This window comes from Nannobrachium achirus (assembly GCF_963921795.1).
Source record: "Nannobrachium achirus genome assembly, chromosome: 14".
Classification (NCBI taxonomy): domain Eukaryota; kingdom Metazoa; phylum Chordata; class Actinopteri; order Myctophiformes; family Myctophidae; genus Nannobrachium; species Nannobrachium achirus.
This window is the reverse complement of record NC_137821.1, coordinates 28,006,016-28,012,900: the sequence shown is the minus strand read 5'-3', so window position 1 is coordinate 28,012,900 and position 6,885 is coordinate 28,006,016.

Genomic DNA, 6,885 nt, shown 5'->3' with positions numbered 1-6,885 from the left:
TGTGTGTGTGTGTGTGTGTGTGTGTGTGTGTGCGTGCGTGCGTGCGTGCGTGCGTGCGTGCGTGCGTGCGTGCGTGCGTGCGTGCGTGCGTGCGTGCGTGCGTGCGTGCGTGCGTGCGTGCGTGTGTGTGCGTGCGGCGTTTGACAGACAGTTCCATGGAACTGAAATACATGCCCAAACACTTGTGAATAATTAATAATTCACAGGTTGGTTGTAGCCTTGTTTTCATAATGCCCCTCAGAGAGAGAGAGAGAGAGAGAGAGAGAGAGAGAGAGAACCTGTGCCTCATTACCTTTGTTTTCTTCTTCTTCCAATCGATGGGATCAATTTCCACAAGGTGCTATATTAGTGGTTACTGGACGGCAACAGTGGACTGCTTTTTACAACACAAGTGAAGCGGGGCTTCTTGTTCCTCTGCACCGCTCACATAGAACTACATTTCCCATTGTGCCTCTCTCTTCTGTTCTGTAGCTGAAGGCCACAGGTTGGACACAGGAGCTCATCACTATAGTCACCGCTGCCCTCATTAAGAAAGCAGAACAGATTTCAACATTCAGAGTTTCCCTGCCACTGTATTCATGTTGAACTTGCAGAAAATTGTAATTGCATCTCTGAGACCTTTAAAGACTTGCCGAAAATGGCACCAAGATGGTCATTGAATCAGAGATTCACAATTAGGTTTAACTTGCATACTGCAGATTGACACAATAGTTTGGGATAGCACACTATAGAAATAAATGATTTGTACAATTCATCGTTCATACAATTTCTCAGCTGAATAATATTCACATTTAGTTAATATACTTTACCGAAGGAATAAGGGTGGATGGATTTACTCCACCTACTTTTAATTTGAGAGAGTGGGAGAAACCTGACCTAGTTACAATTAAAACAATTTCATTTGGACTTGACATGATGCAGAAGATGCAAGGGATTCATCTTTTAAAGCACTTGAACCCCAGTGTCCCTATGCTCACAATGTGTCTAGCTTGTACAATAGTTTGGCAATTTTTGGCAAAGGGATTTTGTTTGGAGGGACATGCTAGCAGACCTATTATAGATCCCTGGGAAACCCCAGTCAACTAAGTATATAGGGTTTAAGAGGTTAACATTACTGAATGCTCATGTGAAAGCTCTGATTTACGCAATCAGCTAATGTGATCTAACAACAGTGGTGAAACTTTAATTCCTGTGAGATAGAGGACTACATCTAATCTAATGCATTCCTTTCTGATGTCAGCTCTTGAAGATTCTGAATATCTGATTACATTTCTTTTCCTTTCTTGCTTTCTCCCAAATTAGTCGTTATTTCCGCTCTGAATATGTGTAGTCCCTGTCACTCAGAGATGTGCAGAGAATGTTAGAGAGGTAGGGGCTGAAATTTCCAAAAAGGCCTTTTTGTGGAAGCACCGAAAATAGCAGACTCACAACGCGTCGCTGCGAGCTTGGAGGTTGGCTTTTTCCGTGTGTGGAACCACACTGAACTAAGCATAATCAAGTCAATACTGGAGATGTGGCTTGATGGCATGGATTTCTACACACCGTCAGAGAGGCAATTCTTTCAACATAAGATTCTGCATTCAAGTTCAGGAGAGTTTGGACCAGGCAATTCTATGGAATGCTGCATGCATTCAGGTATGCCATGGAAAGAGGAGCATTTGCATTTCGGGCGGCCCAGCGTCTAGTCGGCGCCCTGGCCAACTGGGAAACAATGTAAATAGGGAATGAATGCCCCGCCCTTTAATGCAAACCCCATTATACCTGTTGTCATAGGATCCGTTTTGACCATCTGTTTGCGTGTGTCCATTTATGCCCATATATGGAGATATCTGTCTGTCTACGTCCATTTTATGCCCATATATGGAGATCTCTGTAGGACCCATATTGACCAACTGTTTGCCTGTGTCCATTTATGCTCATATATGGAGATATCTGTATCTGTCTGTCTGCATCCATTTTATGTCCATATATGGAGATGTCTGTATCTGTTTGTGTGTGTCCCTTTATTCCCATTATGGAGATCTCTGTATCTGTCTGTGCCTCCGACTGTGTTGCAGACACAGTGCCGGTTCCCCCTTTAATGCAAACCCCATTTTACCTGTTGTCATATATGGACACAGGCCATATGTTTGCCTGTGTCCATTTAAGCCCATATATGAACATCAGAACATCATACTGATGACATTCAATATCTAACCATGGCATTTTGTGTTGACTCATGTAGCGTACGTGATGTCAGAGCCTTTTATGAAGTGATGTCACAATGAGTCAGCGCTTGCGCCGATTTCCTCCGGAACAGCCTTGATGTCAACAATCAGCACTGCATACGGAGATTCCGAACGTTTCGCGCCGGTTCGGGAAAATCACGCGTCGGGTCGGCGGAGGGAACGCGCGTGCCGAATCTGAAGTCGGTGGGACGAACGGTTCTCGAGATACGCGGATTACATACACACACGCAGACACGCAGAGACTTCTCGCATTTATTGTAAGATGACATCAGGGAACTCCATATATGGGCATAGAAGGGATTCTGTTAGTGTGACATCACAGTGAAGCCAGAGCCTGATGTCAGAGCGGCAAACCCATTCTGTAAGAGTGGTTCCCCTGACATCACAGTGACATCAGATCATGAAGTCAGAGCGGCAAACCCATAGACCGTAAACATGTGTACATGTCTACACGTCCAGATAGACAGACACGGACAAGCTGTGACATTTCTCATAGTAAACCGAATTACATTTTTGAGATACTTTTACTTTAGTATTTACATTTGACTCCACTACATCCCAGAGGCATATTGTACTTTTACTCCACTACAATAATTACTTGAAAACTAGTTACTAGTTGCTTTACTTGTTACTAGTTGTTACTAGGTACTAGTTGATTTGAATTATTATTACAAAACGTACATGAACAACTTCAGCCCTATTTAAACTTGGGATATTTGAAAATAGACGATCTACAAGCTCACAACGGAGAGGTCTCAAACCCCTCCATGTTGTGCGCATGAACCTTTCACCTATGCCACCCAGATACCTTTGTTTCAGTGGTGTATTACTTGGCCGGCACGCCCGGCAGCCATTATCACCTCAAGACAATAACCACATTATCACATGAAAAATGTGTTATTAGCCATTACTGTAGTACTGATTTTTAAATTCTTGCTGCCCCAGCCCCTCCTCCTGCTTATTAGATACGCTTCCTCGGATGGTTACTTCTGTAAAGTATAGCCTACACCATCTCTCTAACACTGGAGCATGGGCTCAGATGCGGGTGACCACGATCTATAGAACCACAGAACAGCAAGGAAGAACCAAAAGCAGAGTTGGGTACGATTATGGGCAGGCGCGATGATCCATTGCTAAATGCCTCGGAGCGTAAGGTCAAGTGGAGATGGTTAACGGGGAGGTGACCTTGCAGCATTAACTCGATCCAATTTAGACTCCAAAGAACACCTATCAATAGAATCACGACCCGGGGATCAGTGAGGCCACATTTGATCGCCCGGCGTTCACAAAGATTAATCACGCGTGTATCAATACTGTCTCTGTTGGCTGACATTCAGTAATCAAGTTAGCTTTTTTTGCTCCTCCACAACTGTAACTGTACACAGGCACAGTTGGGTTCGGATTGTGATGACAGCGCTCCTATTATAGTTTGCCTTGCTGTATCCGAAACTTCCATTGTCAGCAATTGGTGCCGGAATGAGCAGTAATTGTGCATAAGAGAAGCATATACAGTATTTCTTGCAATGTCGCCCTCACAGCCTTTTCTGCAGAAGTGCTTGAAATAACCTGGCATGCACACGCACGCACGCACGTACGCACACACACACACACGCACTCTCTGTCTCTCTCTCTCATTTTGTATGCTTCACTTAATGCAGGTACGGGCAGCAGTAGAAGATTTAGTCTTGAAAGCACCCATTTTGTTCACATAATAACCAACAAGGCCATGCCTCTCAATGATTTCACTGGATTTCCAGAGACAAGATGAATGTCGCGGACAGAGAAAATAGGAAATTTGATGACTGTTATGAAATCTAGCCAGAGCTCATTCATCACGACCACTTCACAGCCTTATAGAGACAGTAATGATTCATCATCGGCTGCTCTCAATCATGTCCCGACGTCCTTTCCCACGTTCCAACGTTATGGAAAGATAAACCCCGTCCTCGATGAATCTCTGCATGTGGACGTGAATGAAAAGTAAAGCAAATAGTCCATCTACAGGCTCACAACACTTTGTGAGCTTGTAGATCTACTGTCTTTAGCACATGTTTCTTTCAGAATGTATACCGATAAAGTCCCATAATAGGGACTGTGTGTGGTTAATCGAACGTGCATCCTTCGGTTCAGAAGTATTCTAATGAGCACGTGGCACATCAGCTCCGATATAGTCAGTAAGGTGACGGGTTTCCATTCCGACACATTCCCATTCCGAACACCAGGTTAGCATTCGCCAGCGTCGGCAGGTTAGCATTTCACAATTCTCCAGCGACGACTCGGCAGGTTAGCATTTCACCAGGTTAGCATTCAGTTTTACTGAGGTTAGGGTTAGGGTTAAGGTTAGGTTTAGGTGGTCGGAAAAAGCAATGTGTCGGAGTGCCGATATGTAACCAGTCTGTAAAATGGCAGTTTTGTGGTCTAGTCAGATACAATGCATGGTATTTGTTTTCACGATGAAAGACATGGGTGGGTGGGGGGCGGTTGGGGGGGTGGCAATAGAGTTTGGAGAGACGCCAGGTGCCAGAGAATGTTGCAGCTGTAAATGCGACAGGGTGGGCACTGGGCACACACCACCACATCCTGCCTGTTCCTTCAGAACACCCTCCATGGGTTCCATCGTCATCGTCACCTGGGTTGCCTTGTCCACTTATTATAAGCAACTTTGGGCTTGTTTTTCTGTAAAGTTGCTTGTAAATATCGGTGCTTATTTTGGACTTGCTTCCTAATGTTGTTTAACGCTTTAACTGCCAGAGTTAAAACATCCTTTGCCAGGATTCAGAGATTTTTTCACTAACCTTTTGAAAAATCATAGAATATTATTCTTCACAACGATCCACGCACCAATTGCTTTAAAACACATTGTAGGGTCTCGGAGAATCTGAAAATATTTTGTGCCAGGGGCTCCTGTACCAGATTTGTGTTGTTTAAACAAATATTTTTTCCCCCAAGACATTTCTTTAAAAATATCCGATGTAAATCGTCTATTTTCAAGTAGCCGCTGGTTTATAAAGTGCTCATGTGTCCGATAGTCGCTTCTTTTGGGTTCGTTTTCATTGACCTGGTCACTTATTTCTCCCATCAAAATCTGGCAACACTGGTCGGCACATGTACCGAATGCATTGGGCCGGCGGCCCAGTGGGCAGAGACGGACTGCACGTGTTTATCGTTACGAACATGTTGCATGACGAGGGGGGTACTTGGAAGGAGGACGCGGGGTTATGGAAGAAAGGGAGACAAACAAACAGAGAGCAGAGAGTGGGAGGGAGAGCAGGTTTTTTTTGCATGTGCCTGCTTGTACTGTATGTTCGCTTTAGTGCATCTCTGTCACCTTGACGGGGGAAAGATTGGGAGGCTGCTGAAGTAGAGGCAGAGGCTTGCTTTGCTTCCACCCAGGGGTGTCGCACCAAATTCTGGGCCCTGGGTACAAGGATTCACTCACATTTTGTGCTTTAACTATTGAAAAATAGCAGATATACAAGCTCAAACGAGCTTGTAGATCTGCTATCTTTGAAAAATCGTGAACATTTGGATTTATTTTTTATTTATTTTTTAAACCTATGTGTCTACAGTATGTCAGTGGTGCTCAAACTTTTTCATGTGAAGGACCCCCACAATGATATGTATTTGGCCACGGACCCCCATCTCGAAATATTTAGTTCCAGGGACCCCCCAGGAGCAAACTTGAGTTACAAATGTTCGCTTAAAAAATACATATATTCAAAGATTTGCACACATCTTCACGACTCGGTGCCGCGCTGTGAGCTTGTAGATCTGCTATTTTTCAGTAGTTAAAGACAAGCCCCTCCTTGGGCCCTAGTAACTCAGTCCCAGCCCCCCCCCCCCCCCCCCCCCTCTGTGACGCCCCTGCTTCCACCTAGCTTTGTGCTGCCAGGGTCCTGCAGATAAAAATAGCCACAGCTTCAACACACACACTAGTTCACACCTACTTGCTTCACCACCAAACCCACACCGTGATGCGCAGGACGGGAATACCTCCAAAAAGACACAACACAATTCTCATTCTTGCACTAATAGTGGTGCAGTGATGCTCGCTCGTTTGTTTTTTTGGCTGCTTTTCTGACTCTATTCTGAGCTTTGTTTACTGTGTGTAATTATTGGGATGCAAATTACTGGCTACATCTGCAGGCAGCGTGAGGAAAATACTTTTAAGTTTCAAAACTGGCTATGAATTTTTCGACACTTCACACAATCCAACTTCTCATAGTACAGTAGGCTGTAGCCTGAATGTGCTGTGAACCTGTGTCACGTGTGTTGGCAGCTGACAGCACAGAAGACATTTTGAGTTCCACATTTCAAGATTCAAGCTTTTTTTGTGTTACATTACACAAGAGTACAATTGTTTGGTTTCGGTTCCACAACATTGTAGTAGAAATAACAATAACAAAGGAATAGAAATAAGGAATAGCAACAAAAGTAAGCAAAGTATTGCTTTGAGGTGCTTGAAGGTGGCGTGTGCATGGTTCCTACTATCTACACTGTATTATCTGTGTGTGTGTGTGCGTGTGTGTGTGCGTGCGTGTGTGTGAGTTTGTATCTTGTAACACACCACAAAACATAATTATACATGGACATTCATTTTTGAGTGGTGCTCCTGGAAGGAGCTAAGCTCCAACATCTGGCTTAATATGCCCAGGAA